Here is a 17484-nt window from a genome sequence, read left to right as displayed (position 1 = left end):
AATGATCACTCTTACCTTGCTAACACATCCCTTATTTATTCTCTATATCCACGTAAACACCTCAGTTGAAGTCCTCCTTACCCTACACCTCTCTAGTGAGTGCAAATTTAATCACTTCTACATCTTTCTCGCGTTGCGCTTTATTAATTTCTTTATATTCTAAATTGTATCTAATATACCTACAATGGTCTTGTCCATGTTAAATACTTTAAACTTTTCCACGCTGAATTCCATTTGACAATTTTTAGACCATTTGGACAACTCATCGAGGTCGTTTTGAAGGTTAACACAGTCGTCAGTCGAGTTAATGGTACGTCCTATTTTTGTCATCGGCAAATTTGCTAATACTGCTAGTGATTCCTATGTCTAAATCATTTATATATATAGAAACACACTGAGTACTGACGCCTGTGGTACACCGTTAGTTACTAATTCCCAGTCCGACTTAGTACCATTTATTAAAACTTTCTGCTTAAGCAACCTTAATCTTATAACCCCGCTTTCCTTTCCGTAACTCCTGTTTACTTTTCTATTCAAAGTCGCGTGCCGGTTAAGTAAGTGTGCCTCTCCTCTTTTTGTTTGTCCATATATTCCTTCTCTATGACCTATAAGAAATTTTAATCCGGTGTTTAACTATCTTGGCTCTGAATTATTCATTCTTAACGTTTTTCAAGGGATATGTCAACCCTGGAGACTGTTTTTGTTTTTGTTTTTTTTCTTTTTTATATTTACTAAATCATATTTCTCACTGACCGAAAGACCACGTGGTGCCTGGACGAGCTTCCCCATTGACCTGACTTTCCCTAAAGCGGCCAGTCTCCCCATGAATTTCGGTTTTGAAATCTCTTAATTATACAAAATCCCCTATACTTGAATTATGGTCCGTCTATTCTATGAAGAGCGTTTGGGAGTTGTCCCTCTTGGGAATCTCCTAGGCCGCCTCTCTGCCAAGCGTGTACAGTACACCTCCCTGTCTCATGTCAGCTATTTACTACTTCTAAATGAAGTTTATTTATGGTATATATATATATATATATATATATATATATATATATATATATATATATATATATATATATATATATATATAATTCTTTAATAAGGCTATATAGTGTTATAAATGCCCCTTTTTTTTCTTTTAATAACAATTACTTTTTATAAATACCACAACACTTGGCATTGTTGCTTTCCAACATTGCCACGCTTTTAAGGGTAGAGTGACCGTGTTAATCCAGGTCATTTCCACTCTGGCTGCCACCTAAGATGGTTGCTCTTACTCCTGCTACTCGCTCTTGTGTGCTCCACAGTAGAGAAAAAGAACTTATTTACAACGTAAATAAGTATTTTTTTAGAAGAGAAGGCAAACAGAGGACCTATAATTATTCCCTCAAACGATGTTATAAACCACAAATAAACATCACACTTTAAGGAGAAATCACAGTCATAATAAAAAATAATGTTAGAGACAGACAGACAGACAGAAACAGAGAGTAGAGGGAAAGGTCATGGAGAAAGGGAATGAAAAAGAGCCCAACAAGACAGACAGACAGTCAGTCTGGAGGCTTTTCCTCAAATTCTAAAAATTCATAAAAGTATAGAGACTTTTTATAGAAATAAATCTTTAAAAAATGCAATTTCGGTATGCACAGAGAGAGAGAGAGAGAGAGAGAGAGAGAGAGAGAGAGAGAGAGAGAGAGAGAGAGAGAGAGAGAGAGAGGAAAGTGGTGTGCTGGGAGGGAGGGTTGTTATTAGCGCCTTTATGCTAATCCGATTAAATTGCCCAGTACAAAGTATAGCACCACCTTGGGACGGGCAATCCCCAAGAGGGACAGAGCCAAAACGCCCTTCCTAAAATAGACGGACCATAGGCACACTTAATCGCTTTTCAGTACAACGGTCATTCCAACGAAATTTGAACTATATTTTTTCATTGTCACTTTTTGCAGCTCGTCCTCCAACTTCTGTTTCAATTATAATGTTTTCTCTATTGTATTAATTCAGATGTACAGCTAGTATATTACCACAGCTAGTGGGCTTCCTGATATACTGATAAAGAATAGTAACCTGCACCATTCTGTCTGATTCTGCCCGTCTATCCTTGGCATGTTAAAGTCCGCTACAATTTTTACTGAACTGGATTGTGCTGGTTTCTTAATCTCCTCCCAAAGGGATTTCTTATCTTCTTTGCCTAATTTTGGGGAGACTTATTCCTCCGTGTTGTTACTAATTCTGCCCGTCTATCCGTGGTATGTTAAAGTCTGACGTCAATAGTAAGAAAAATGCTAGAGTCAAGTTTGGCAAATAAGATTAGAGAACACATAGAAAGATTTAATCTTATCAATGAAAGTCAGCACGGATTCAGGCAAGGACGATCCTGCCTCACAAACTTGTTCTCATTCTTCTCGGAGGTCTATGAGGCAGTAGATAGCGATAAAGCTTACGCTATTATTTATCTGGACTTTAAAGCTTTTGATAGGGTCCCACACGAAACGTCGGTTAGAAAGGTTCGGGCACACGGTATAGACGGCGATATCTTAAAATGGATAGAATCCTGGCTGAAAGGACGAAAGCAGAGAGTATTAATAAATGGAACCAAGTCGAATTGGGGATTAGTAACTAGCGGTGTACCACAGGGTTCAAACTCGGTCCATTATTATTTATTACATATATAAATTATCTAGACTTAGGAGTCAATAGCAGTATCAACAAATTTGCCGACGATACGAAAATAGGGCGTATCATTAACTCGACTGACGATTGCTATAACTTACAAAAAGACCTCGATATATTGTCCAAATGGTCTAAAACTTGGCAAATGGACTTTAACGTTGAAAAAATGTAAAGTACTGAACGTAGGCAAGATCACTGGAGATACTAAATACCGCTTAGATAACAAAGAAATTAGCAAATCGGAATGCGAGAGAGATCTAGGAGTTATGGTTAGTAACGACCTCAGACAAAGGCAACAGTCTATTAAAGCGAAAAATAAATAAAATAGGGTCCTAGGATTTATTTCGCGAAGCGTGAGCAACAGGTCATTAAAAGTAATATTACAACTTTATCTAGCATTAGTAAGGCCACACTTAGACTACGCAGTACAATATTGGTGTCCTTACTATAGAATGGATCTTAACTCGTTAGAAAATGTAAAGAGAAGAATTACGGTACGTCAAGAATGCGTCGGTCAGGTCAGATCAGGTCATACAGGAGGAAGAGAAGATGATATGTACTCTTAAAGTCCCAGAAAAAAAAAAAAAAATCATATATCGCTTCTTTATTAACAAATCTTAATGAAACTCTGTCCATACAAACTTCAATCTCTGTCAGTCATATAAATAAATAAAATAAAAGAGAGGAATAAAAGAGACACATGATGGAGAGGAAATACTGTTCTTGCATATTCTAGTAATGAAATCTGTCTACCTGTCCATTTATAGCCAGACACCTTAATCACTTAAGGGGTGGCCACAGACAAATTGCCTCCATGTCGCCCTGTCCCCCGCCATATCGTTGCCCTCCCCCCAGCTCACACACCCCTCTCTCATTTGAAGTCCTACTCGATAATCAACGCGTGTTTTTAATTTTCTTATCTTCCTCGGGGTATTATTATTATTATCATTATTATTATTATTATTATTATTATTATTATTATTATTATTATTATTATTATTATTATTATTATTATCATTATTATTATTATTATTATTATTATTATTATTATTGTTATTATATGGACATGTTGGAGCAGTTAATAAAGGAATTGAGAGGATACATGGAGGCCATGGGCTTGGAAATGCAAATGCAGAGTGTGAACGGATACTGGATCTGGCCATTCCTTTGCCCTGGCAATTGCTAATACTTTCTTCTGCAAGAGGGAGGAGCATATCATCACGTATAAGAGTGGAGGAAATTCTACCCAGTTAGACTATTTTACGTACAGAAGATCAAATTAGAGATAAAAGACTGTAAAGTTATACCAGGTGATCACGTAGCACCACAACACCGGCTGCTAGTGATGGATGTGTGGCTAAAAAGACCAAGAAAAGGAAGGAGGGGGTATAAGAAGAGGATTAGATGGGCGGTACTGAAGGAGGAAGCGAAGAGACAAGAGTTCAAGACTAAGGTACTAGATAGGGTGAACGTAAATATAGAGGGAGTTCAAGACTGGTGGAAGGAGAATGCAGAGACCGTAAGAGGAGTGGCCAGAGAAGTACTTGGAGAAACATCAGGAAAGCGACGTACAATTAGAGAAGAATGGTGGTGGAGGGAAGACGTTAAGAATGCACTAAAAAAGGAAAAAGGAAACAAAGAAGCAGTGGGAGCAAAGCAGATCGTGGGAGGACAAGATGGTGTATAGAAGTGCAAAGAAGTTAGCGCGGAAAGCAGTGGCAGTGGCTGAGGCTGACGCTTGACGTGATATGTATGAGGAGCTGGAAACACCTGAGAGAAGAGAATATACAGGATAGCAAGGACTAGCAACAAGTCTACAAAGGATGTAAATCATGTGAAGCAGATGAGGGATGTAAATGGTGTGGTGCTAATCGATGAGATGAAGGTACAAGAGAGATGGAAGGAGTACTTTGAGGGCTTACTAAATGAGGAGAACCCAAGGGATCAGCAGGATGACGGAATACCATACCTAGGTCTTACGAGATGTGCAGAGAGAGCAGAAGTGGTGAGAGCACTTAAAAGAATGAAAAACAACAAGGCAATTGGACCAGATGAGATCCAAGCGGAGGCGTGGAGGGCCCTGGGAGAAGCGGGAGTGGATTTGTTGTGGAATTTAATGTGCAAGATAGACGAGCAAGAAGAGATACCAGATGAGTGGAGGGAGAGTGTGTTGGTACCCATCTTCAAGGAGGAAGGAGATGTACAAGAGTGTGGGCATTATCGTGGAATTAAACTGCTATCACACACAATGAAGGTTTGGAAAAGGATACTGGATGAGAGACTGAGGCTGGAGGTGGAGGTGGCCAGAGGTCAGTTTGGTTTTATGCCGGGAAGAGGAACAACGAACCCAATATTCATACTGAGACAAATAGCAGAAAAGTATAGAGAAAAACAGAAAGAACTACATATGGTATTTATAGATCTAGAGAAGGCCTATGATAGAATATCGTGACAGGTGTTGTGGAGATGTCTGAGAGAGAAAAAAGTACCGGAAATATATGTAAGACTGGTAAGGGAAATGTACTGGAATGGTAAGACTCGAGTGAGGACTGGAGCAGGCATGACGGACAGTTTTGGAGTGGAGGTGGGCTACATCAGGGCTCTGCGCTGAGCCCCTTCCTTTTCAACATCGTATTCGACGTGTTGACAGGATGTAAGAATGGGGACACCGTGGGACATGATGTATGCCGATGATGTGGTTTTGGTGAGTGAGTCAAAAGAAGGGATAGAGGAGATTAGCACTGGAGAGTAGAGGAATGAAAATAAGTAGAACAAAGACAGAATATATGATGTGTACAGAGCATGTGCACGATAGACGTGAAAGTATTAGGCTGGATGGTGTGGAGCTGAAGAGGGTGGATGCATTTAAATACCTGGGATCCTCCCTATCAGCAGACGGTAGTGAAGATAAGGAAATAATCGGAAGAATCCAAGCAGGATGGAGAAGTTGGAGAGACGTATCAGGAGTACTGTGCGACAGGAGAATGCCAGTGAAATTAAAGGGGAAGGTGTACAAAACTATGGTAAGACCAGCAATGACGTACGGGGCGGAGGCACTACCTGTGAAGAAAGTAAACGAGAGGAGGATGGAAGTAGCGGAAATGAGGATGTTGCGATGGATGTGTGGCGTGATAAGAGAGGACAGAATCAGCAATGCAAGGATCAGAGGAACAGTGAAGGTGGTGGAGGTTTCGAAGAAGACACAAGAGGCATAGACTTAGATGGTACGGGCATGTCATGAGGAGCGATGGACAAAGTGACAAGAGGAGAGCACTGGATATGGAAGTGAAGGGAAGGAGGAGGAGAGGAAGACCCAAGATAAGGTGGAAAAATTGCATAGTGGCGGATATGAGAGAGAAGGGTCTGGATACCAATATGGCAGGCTATAGAGGCAGGTGGAAGAGGCTCATTGAGAACAGCGACCCCATATAAAGATGGGTAAATAAAGCTGGCGAAGAAGAAGAAGAATCATTTTCTCATCCAAGGAGGCTATGTTTTGCCCCGCGTTGATTTGTTTGACTGAATGTCTGTCTGTCTGTTAGCAGGATTTCTCAAAAAGTTATACACGGATTATGATGAAATTTTGTGGAAAGGTTGGCCATGGAGCAAGAAAGAAATGATTAAGATTTGGGGTGGATCCAGATCCGGATCCGGATCCTTTTTAATGGCAATGGCATCGGCGATGGTATGTGGTCTCTGAGCGCTTTCTAGTTTTGTATTTTATTTTTGCATCCATCGGGGAATTACACACACACACACACACACACACACACACACACACACACACACACACACACACACACACACACACACACACACACACACACACACAAACAGACACACACACAAACAGACACAGACAGACAGACAGACAGACAGACAGACAGACAGACAGACACACACACACACACACACACACACACACACACACACACACACACACACACACACACACACACACACACACACGTTAATAAGACGTCATAGGGAACGCGATGCAACATGGGCACATGGGATAAACACAAGTAATAATTGCATCAAGGAAAATCAACATGATTGTTTTTAAAGTAAAAAACAAAGGGGTAGTCTCTCTCTCTCTCTCTCTCTCTCTCTCTCTCTCTCTCTCTCTCTCTCTCTCTCTCTCAACATTTTTCGTTCTTCCTTCCTTCGCCCCTTCTTCCTCTGTGAACTCTCATTCTGGACTAGTGTTACAAGTGACTTGATTTTTGTTTGGGAGGGAATGGAAGACTTTGTATGTTTTAGATTCGTGATGCAAGCGACCTATTTTCTGTTTAAAATAGAGGTTTCCTTCGCAGTATCTATCTATCTATCTATCTATATAGACAAATAGATAGATAGATGAGAGAGCTCTACCACAATAAGCACCGTCATCACCGCATCTACCGCCATCACCACCACAACTATCACCATTATTTCCAGCAACAAAAGTCATCACTACCATATCTGTTGTCATCACTACCACAACTGCCACCATAACTACCACAACCAGTACCATTATTACCACACCTTCTACCATCATTACTACAACATGTAGTCGTCATTACCACAACTACCACATCTTTACTGCGACTACCACCCTCATTGCCACAATTACCCTCATTATTACTAACTACCCCCATCATAACTACAATTACCAACATCACTACCACAACTAGACATCACTACCACAACTACAACCATCATTACTGCAACTAGCTACCATCATCATTACCACATCTACCACCATCGTATACACAACTATCACTATCAGTACCACAGCTACCACCATCATTAAACAATCATCATCATTACCACAAATACCACCATCATTACCTGGTCATAACTACAATCATTACTGCCACAAATATTCATCATCACCACAAGTTCCACTATCATTACCACAATTACCACCAGCATTACCACAATTACCACCAGCATTACCACAACCATCATCATTACCACAACCACCAGCATCATCCCTGCCCACCAGTCGATCCTGCAAGAATTCCATGATTCCTACAGAAAAATTGTTATGTTGAGACGCAGAGGGGAGGTAATGCACCGAACAACAAAAAGAAAAGGTTTCGTGAGACGGAATAATAAGACAAAAAAGAGGGGAAAGAAAATGACGAAAAAAATGAAGGAAATTTTCATAGGGGGGCACATTCGTGTCCCCCGTGGGGCTCCATTACCCTCCAAAGTCCGGATTCTTTTGTGTAATCCGGACTATCCCCGATGGGCCTCCCGGTGCGTAAAGGAGAGACCACTGTTTGTTTTCCCTACACCGGAAAATCAGTGGTACTCCTCTACCCCAGGTTCGAGGTCCGTTACATGCAGGTTGGATTGGCTGATAACGGACGCGTTTGGGGGTCGTCTGGAGAAAAGTAATAGGGATTCCTTCATCAAGGTTCGGTGGAGTAGACATGGACGGAAAATAGACAAAACAAAAATGCCGCTCGGTTCCTTCTTGGAGAAACTGGAAAAGTATAGAATGATACGTTACTTTGTTGGTAAAACCGAGATACAACTACAGTTAAAAACTATTCATGAAGTGGAAGAAAGAGAGGAGGACGAGGAGGACGAGGAGGACGTGGAGGAGGACAGTGAAGAGAAGGGCGAAGGGAAAGCAGATGTACGTAGGCAAGAAAGGGAGGAGGGAGAGGAAAAAAAAGACAATGATAGGGATGATGACGAGGTTGTACAGAAGAAGGAGGAAGAGGAGGAGGAGGAGGAGGCGGAGGAGGAAGAGGAGGAAGAGAGAAGTGAGGAAAATGACTGCCAGAAAAAAAGATATGAATATTATGGAGATCCAGAAAACGAAAACAAGGATGTTTCCGACGGCGATGCAATTGAAGGAATTATTTCAGAAAGTCCTCTGCTTAGTATCGGGGGTCATGAGGCTGGAGAGCTAGAGGATGAGAAAGAGGAGGAGAGAGAGGATTCCCTAGGGCTGGGAAATTTCCCGTGGAATGAGTGGATGGGTGATGATTGGGCTTCCAGCAGTCGAGTTCTGAAGAAAGCATCGTGTCTGAGGCCGGTGAAAATTGGTGGCGTGAACATGGTTACACAACAGAAAAATATGGTAGAGGTAAAATAGTTAGCCCATGTGTACGAAAGAAAGATCTCTCAAGCTGCATATCAGATGCTTCTTGATCTGACCTGCGTCCCAATGACCCCTATGGATATCTCAGAGGACGGAGTCGCAATGCGAATATGTCAGGTTGCTGGACAGAAAGAACCTGCATTGTTCGTGTTCGTATTATAGGGTCAGACGGAACGCGTTGCCTACAAGGACATCCTACAGGCAGTTCGGTCTGCAATATCTTGTACGTTTACGACTGACGCTGCTTTAGCTGACTGTAAAATTGGAGTCAAAGTATTTACAGAGAAATACTTTATAAGTTACGAACGGAATGGCGATAGTTTCCACGACTCTCAAAAAATCTTGGCGATGTTAGAAACGGAGTCAGCTTGTCCTTCCTTGAACAATAGAAATCCTTTGTTTGGCAATACTCCCGCGATGGATAACCTTGTTTAGGCTGCCATAGCACAGAGCGAAAAGGAAATACGAGCACTTAATAGGGACGGCAAAATAATTACCGTTACTGAGGTTTGCCCAGACCCAAAACTTATAGAGCTGATTGACGTGGGAAACAAAAGCTCTGTATGTTGGGAGCGACGTTCACACGTTGCTATAGATGTAATTTTGCTGGATGAGACGGCCACCAGCGGCTATGCAGCCCAGGAACAAAGAGTATCGAGTTTATGTGAGAAAACTGGTGGTCACTTCTTTAGGCCACGAAATATAGACAGTGTAAAATGGAAGCTATAATTAAAAGACTTCATTGATGTTGTGTTTTATGATGGCGTATTTGATGTACGGTTTGGGAAAGGTATAAAATGTAAGTAGATGAACAGCGCTTTCGTCGGCGAGAGGAAGAAGGATACCCAAGATGAAGGATTCTGGAAGAGAATTTCAAGGAGATTTGTCGGTGAGCGTCCCAGCCAAGCCGTGTTACACGTGCCTACAATGGATAAGCGTGAAGATGTGTATCAGGCAGAAATGGTTTTAACGACTTCACCATTTCAGGCTGGGTGTGGAGATTAGTCTTGTGTTTTAGGTAAATATAGGACCCTCCGAGGAGAGATGTTGTATTGCATGGAAGGCTTCTATCTGGATGACGAAAATAGGAAGGCAAATGTGACGGCCTTCAAAAACTCTGCAATTAGCCTTGTATCACAACACTATCGTTAGATCAACGAACCCCATTCTCACTGAATGAACTACGATTTTGCCAGTGGTAACAGCTTCCCCTTGGGATAGATACGGTTTATTTCAGGGTTAGTGTTCTACCCTTGCTCTGGCAGTAGTGAGTGAGGTCCTCCCCCTCCATGAGAAGCTGCCATCAACAGCTCATACACAGTTTGCATCTCACCTACTTATCGGGGATCTCTCTCTCTCTCTCTCTCTCTCTCTTTCTTTTTTTCCCTCTCTCTCTCTGCTAAGTACAATCGTCCAGCTGCAGCAGGAATCTAGAATGACAGTCACTGGTGGTACTCACGGTATTGGTTGAACTGTTAGAGAAGCGGCGCAGTGAGAACAAAAAAATGTTGATGTGAAAGGACATTAAGTCTGCCAGTGACAGGTGCTCTTAGAGGCCGTTGTGTCCCCAGTCTCATCCTGGACGTGAACCCAGTGGTGTGCAGGCTGAAGCTGTCCAACTTGTACAGTCGACCATCCTTCTTTCACGAGATCGGAAGGGAGTTGAGGGAGTGAGGCGTGGTTGCATCAGCGACACAGCGTGAAGGCGTCCTTGTCCATCTGTGTTCGGACTGGTGAGAGGGACAGTGGCAGATGACACTGGCTGAGGACACAGGACCCACTGCATCACCACTGAGGATACACGCACCACCCCACCACACACTGACCACACTCCCCTCCTGTGTGGTAGTGATCCCCATTATGGAGGTAATCTGCCATGGTAGTGAACCCCCTAATGGAGGTAAAGTACCATGGTAGTGAACCCCATAATGGAGGTAAACTACCATGGTAGTGAACCCCATAATGGAGGTAAACTACCATGGTAGTGAACCCCATAATGGAGGTAAACTACCATGGTAGTGAACCCCATAATGGAGGTAAACTACCATGGTAGTGAACCCCATAATGGAGGTAAACTACCATGGTAGTGATCCCCATAATGGAGGTAAACTACCATGGCAGTGATCCCCATAATGGAGGTAAACTACCATGGTAGTGAACCCCATAATGGAGGTAAACTACCATGGCAGTGATCCACATTATGGAGGTAAACTACCATAATGGAGGTGACCTACCACACAGGAGGCGAGTGTGGTCAGTGTGTGGTGGGGTGGTGCATGTCTCCTCAGTGGTGATGCAGTGGGTCCTGTGTCCTCAGCCAGTGTCATCTGCCACTGTCCCTCTCACCAGTCCTACACAGATGGACAAGGACGCCCTCACGCTGTGTCGCTGATGCAACCACGCCTCACTCCCTCAACTCCCTTCCGCTCTCGTGAAAGAAGGATAGTCGACTGTACAAGTTGGACAGCTTCAGCCTGCACACCACTGGGTTCACGTCCAGGATGAGACTGGGGCCACAACGGCAACAACAACAATTCCTCTAAGAGCACCTGTCACTGCCAGGCTTAATGTCCCATCACATCAACATTTTTTTGTTCTCACTGCGCCGCTTCTCTAACAGTTCAACCAATACCGTGAGTACCACCAGTGACTGTCATTCTAGATTCCTGCTGCAGCTGGACGATTGTATTTAGCAGAGAGAGAGAGAGAGAGAGAGAGAGAGAGAGAGAGAGGAGGAGGGAGGAGAGAGGGGAATGGGTAAACGTACTCTACCCCTAACACTGTCAAGAAGAAAGCATTAATCTTCTCTTGGTCGAGACACTAACACCAAGAAGGTGTTGAAGTTTGCTGCCACACTCTTCTGATTTACACTACCTCCAACACGGTTTTGAAGTTCGCTGCCACTCTCTTCGGATTTACACTATCTTCAACAAGGTTTTGAGGTTCGCTGCAACCTTCTCCTGATCAGGGAATCTCTTGTAATGTTTCTCTTCTATCTTATGTCACACTGTTTTTTATGGATAGGTTGACTTTGTCTTTAGGTTAACCATGGGATTCGTTGACTTTGAATTGCACTTTCCCAAGCTAAGGTGGTTCCTTGCACCTCTTGCTTAACTGTTTATTTTGTATATATTGCTGTTAGGTATTATTTAATGCAGAATATCATTTTATGCCTTTGTTGAGTGTAGATGGACTGCATAGTTATTGTTGTCCAGCTTCATCTACCTTTAATCCCAGTGGACTCCAGGCTTAAGTTGTCCCTCTCCTGAAGCCGACCCTCCTCCCTTCCGGGGGGTTAGGGAGGGTATTGAGGAACGTTTGTATAGGTGGCCAGCTCCACTGCCCAGATGTATCAGTGTCTGCACATGAAGGCATCTCTTTCCAGCCCCACAGACTGCATAATAACATACAGTAGCACCAAATATTAATGCTCGATGTGGAGAAATGAACTAGGAAGGAAGAAGTGTTTGGAGTTTCCTGTCAGGAGTACAGGTTGACAGGAGGACAGGAGCTACAATGGACAATATTCCCAGTTCCAATTCTCCTAATCCACTAGAAAGTAGTAAAAAACAAACAAACAAACCCACGTGTAATGCAACCATATTTAATCTCGCACCAAATCGTACCAGCATTAAAAAGAATAAATCGGAAGTGGAAATAATAAAAAAGTTGTTTTTAGTGGACACTCCTGATATTTCCCGCTAAGGAAGATTTAAAGCAGCCAAATTTAGTGGGGAATCACAGATCAATCTGCGAGCACGGAATAAAGGTGAAAGTCGTGGAAGCGAAAACTTGCTTCCCCAGGGGTCGCCCATCTTGAGAACCACATACGGGTAGATGCCAACGACTGCTAATATTTTCCACCTCACGCAGTTGGCATTCTTTCGTTCACTTTGAAATCTTTCTCAGATGCGTAAAACAAGTAATGCTAGCTATAGACTTGGAGCGTGGAAATCGGAGACGTAACATTGACAGGCGTATTAGAGAGAAAGTAATGAGGTTAATTCGTGTTTGGAAGAGAAAAAGTGCAAAACAAGCTTTAAAAACAGACGACACCCGCCAACGCTCCCTTGGTCCACCCACTCCCTTGCGCATCCACACCCGCGCACACAGGATCCTAACTCCCCTGCCACAGCAGAAGGCGTTTCTGTTTTATTTTTCATACTGTCACAGGATTTTATACCGTGATACAGTACTGATATTTAAAAAATCGCTTGGATAAGTATTGGTGTTGTAATTCCACGTAGGGATGTTTACCTCTGAATGAATTAAGACAAACAACGTTATGTTCCTAAAGCTGACTTGGTGTGCTTCCTTTGCAGGTAAATTATTAATGGTGTTCTTCCTACCTCCTTTCGGCTTCGGCTGGAGGGTTTGGTGAGTGGGTTGGTGGGGGGTGGCTTTCCTGCCTTCCTATCCTTGCCTTTGGCAGATAGCATAGTTACATTAGTTATAACGTATCCTATAAGAAACAACCTCGATAGGACCAATAGACCTGTTGCTATTTGCCTTCCTTTGCACTTCTTTGTGTTTTTTATGGATGAAAGGTGATAAAGGGAAGAAAAGAATGGGAGAACGTGAGAGGGAAGGAAGTAGTGAGAGGAGAAGTAGGGTTGGTGCATGTAGTCGTCCTTAAGCTGACTACTTAAAGCCAGTTGGTTGAGGCCGCCGCAACCTTAGTACACAAAGTACAGGTAGTCATGTGTACCCTTACCTATACCCTCACCCCCACAGTCATATCTAAGCCACCAGTTGGATTTTGTTTGAATTATGAATTTGAGTGTTGAATGCAATAGCAGCAGCAGCAACAACAACAACAACAGCAGCAGGAATAGAAGAATAGTATTAGTAATAGTAATTGTAGTAGTAGTAATAGTAGTAGCTCTAGGCTCATCTAACACGTAAAGCTGACCAACAACAGGGTTGAATTATCTATCTGCAGTCCACCATCCTCCTTTCGCGGGATAGGGAATGAGTTGATGTGCGTTTGTATAATCAGGCAGTGGAGCTGCCAGCTATATCAGTGCCACCACGTTAAGGTGACTCTCTCCTCCACCAGTGAATGCTGTAATTTAATCTTACAAGCACTGAACAAACAACCCTCTGGTAGAACAAATATTGTACCCTTAATTTTTGGTGGTAAGGATTAATATAGATATGATAAAAAAGAAGTGCATCTTAATTCTTGATAATGTGAACTCAGTGTGGATTTTTCTTGATCTATGTAAAGTGGTCATATGTATAAGAAATTTGCTTGATGAGGTAGGTGTAATTTTTTATGGTTAAGGTGACACAGTTGAGTGGCATTTCATTGAGGGTTGAAAGGAAGGAGAGGGAGTGGGAAAGGGGAAAAGAGAGGGAGGAGATAGGTAGTGGATGAGGGAGAGAAAATTAGAGGTGAGGGAGGTAGAGATGGGGGAGGGGAAAAAGGGAGAGGGGAGAGAGGTGGGAGAGGTAGGGATGGCGAAAGTGTGGAGAGCAGGAGGGAGAAGAGGGGTGGGACAGGTAGAGGTTGAGGAAGACGGGGCAGAGGGAAGAAGAGAGGTAGGGATGCAGGAAGAGGAGAGGGAGGGAGGGAAAGTGGTAGACATAACGGAAAGAGAAAACGAGGAGGAAGATATCAATAAGAGGGAAAAAGGGAGGAGTGATTGGGATGGGTGGTGGAGAGGGAGGGAAGAAGAAAAGGGGAGCAGAAGACAGGGAGAGACGGGTGTTAGCCCCTCCTACTTCCGGTTCACCAGCCTCCACCAATATCTTCATTTTCTCCAGATCACCTCCCCCACTCCTGTCTCTCTCTCTCTCTCTCTCTCTCTCTCTCTCTCTCGTTTTCCACCTCGATTCTCTACTTTTCTGTAAGTTCTCTCCTGACAGAGGGGAAGGGGGTAATGTTTTTGGTCATGATAATTCAGTGAGTCCATTACAACCTAAACAAGAAATTTCAACGCACCTATAGAAGAGAATCCAAATGGATTTTGTGGAATTAGTAATATCCCACTTCACACACACACACACACACACACACACACACACACACGTTAATAAGACGTCATAGGGAACGCGAAGCAACATGGGCACATGGGATAAACACAAGTATTAATTGCATCAAGGAAAATCAACGTGTTGATTGTTTTTAAAGTAAAAACACAGGGGTAGTCTGTCTGTCTGTCTGTCTGTCTGTCTGTCTGTCTGTCTGTCTGTCTGTCTGTCTGTCTGTCTCTCCACATTTTTCGTTCTTCCTTCCGTCGACCCTCCTTCCTCTGTGAACTCCCATTCTGGACTAGTGTTACATGCGACCTGATTTTTGTTTGGGAGGGAATGGAAGACTTTGTATATTTTAGATTCGTGATGCAAGCGACCTATTTTCTGTTTAAGTGTGAAAGAGAGCCTTTCTGAGCAATATATATATATATATATATATATATATATATATATATATATATATATATATATATATATATATATATATATACAACAGTATGTATATATGGAGAGAGAGAGAGTGCACTACCTCAACGCGCACCGTCATCACCACAGGTACCGCCATCACCACCACAACTATCACCATCATTTCCAGCATACAAAGTCATCACTACCATATCTGTTGTCATCACTACCACAACTGCCACCATACCTACCACAACCAGTTCCATTATTACCACACCTTCTACCATCATTACTACAAAATGTAGTCATCACTACCACAACTACCATATCTTTACCACAACTTCCATCATCATAACGACAACTACCCTCATTATTACTAACTACCCTCAACATAACCACAATTTTCATCATCACTACCATAAGTAGACATCACTACCACAACTACAACCATCATTCGCACACGTAACTACCAGCACTATTACCACAACTAACTACCACCATCATTACCACACCTTCTACCATCATATACACAACTACTACTGTCAGTACCACAGCTACCACCATCATTAAACAATCATTATCATTACCACAAATACCACCATCATTACCTGGTCATAACTACAATCATTACTGCCACAAATATTCATCATCACCACAAGTTCCACTATCATTACGACAATTGCCACCAGCATTACCACAATTACCACCAGCATTACCACAACCATCATCATTACCACAACCACCAGCATCATCCCTGCTCACCAGTCGATCCTGCAAGAATTCCATGATTCCTACAGAAAAATTGTTATGTTGAGACGCAGAGGGGAGGTAAGGCACCGAACAACAAAAAGAAAAGGTTTCGTGAGACGAAAGAGTAAGTCAAAAAAGAAGGGAAGGAAAATAACGAAAAAAATGAAGGAAATTTTCATAGGGGGGCACATTAGTGTCCCCCGTGGGGCTCCATTACCCTCCAAAGTCCGGATTCTTTTGTGTAATCCGGACTATCCTCGATGGGCCTCCCGGTGCGTAAAGGAGAGACCACTGTTTGTTTTCCCTACACCGGAAAATCAGTGGTACTCCTCTACCCCAGGTTCGAGGTCCGTTACATGCAGGTTGGATTGGCTGATAACGGACGCCTTTGGGGGTCGTCTGGAGAAAAGTAATAGGGATTCGTTCATTAAGGTTCGGTGGAGTAGACATGGACGGAAAATAGACAAAACAAAAATGCCGCTCGGTTCCTTCTTGGAGAAACTGGAAAAGTATAGAATGATACGATACTTTGTTGGTAAAACCGAGATACAACTACAGTTAAAAACCATTCGTGAGGGAGAAGAAAGACAGGAGGACGAAGAGGACGTGGAGGAGGACAGTGAAGAGAAGGGCGAAGAGAAAGCAGAAGTATGTAGGCAAGAAAGGGAGGAGGGAGAGGAAAAAAGAGACAATGATAGGGATGATGACGAGGTTGTACAGAAGAAGGAGGAAGACGAGGAGGAGGAGGAGGAGGCGAAGGAGGAAGAGGGAGAGGAGGAAGAGTAGGAGGCGAAGGAGGAAGAGGGCGAGGAGGAAGAGTAGGTGGAGGAGGAGGAGGAGGAGGAGGAGGAGGAGGAAGAGGAGGAAGAAAGAAGTGAGGAAAATGACTGCCAGAAAAAGAGATATGAATATTATGGAGATCCAGAAAACGAAAACAGGGATGTTTGGGACGGCGTTGTTTCAGAAAGTCGTCTTTGTGACGAGGGTCAAGAGGCTGGAGAGGTAAAGGATGAGAAGGAGGAGGAGGAAGAGGATGAGGAAAAGGAAGAAGAAGTAAAGGGGAGAGACGAAGAAGAAGAAGAGGAAGAGGAGGAGGACAGGGATGAGGAAATGAAGCGGAGAGAAGAGGAGGAAGAGGAGGAGGAGGAAGAAGACGGGTTTGGAAGCATAAGAAGAATGATTTGTGATTCCCTAAGGCTGGGAAATTTCCCGTGGATGGAGTGGATGCTTGATGATTGGGCTTCCAGTAGCCGAGTTCTGAAGAAAGCATGGTGTCTGAGGCCGGTGAAAATTGGCGGCGTGAACGTGGTTACACAACAGAAAAATATGGTAGAGGTAAAATAGTTAACCCATATGTACGGAAGAAAGATCTCTCAAGCTGAATATCAGCTGCTTCTTGATCTGACCTGCGTCCCAATGACCCCTATGGATATCTCAGAGGACGGAGTGGCAATGCGAATATGTCAGGTTGCTGGACAGAGAGAACCTGCATTGTTCGTATTCGTATTATAGGGTCAGACGGAACGCGTTGCCTACAAGGACATCCTACAGGCAGTTCGGTCTGCAATATCTTGTAC

This window comes from Coenobita brevimanus, chromosome 58 (assembly GCF_032717465.1).
Source record: "Coenobita brevimanus isolate Jiangsu-jjx chromosome 58, ASM3271746v2, whole genome shotgun sequence".
Taxonomy (NCBI): domain Eukaryota; kingdom Metazoa; phylum Arthropoda; class Malacostraca; order Decapoda; family Coenobitidae; genus Coenobita; species Coenobita brevimanus.
This window is presented reverse-complemented; position numbering follows the sequence as displayed.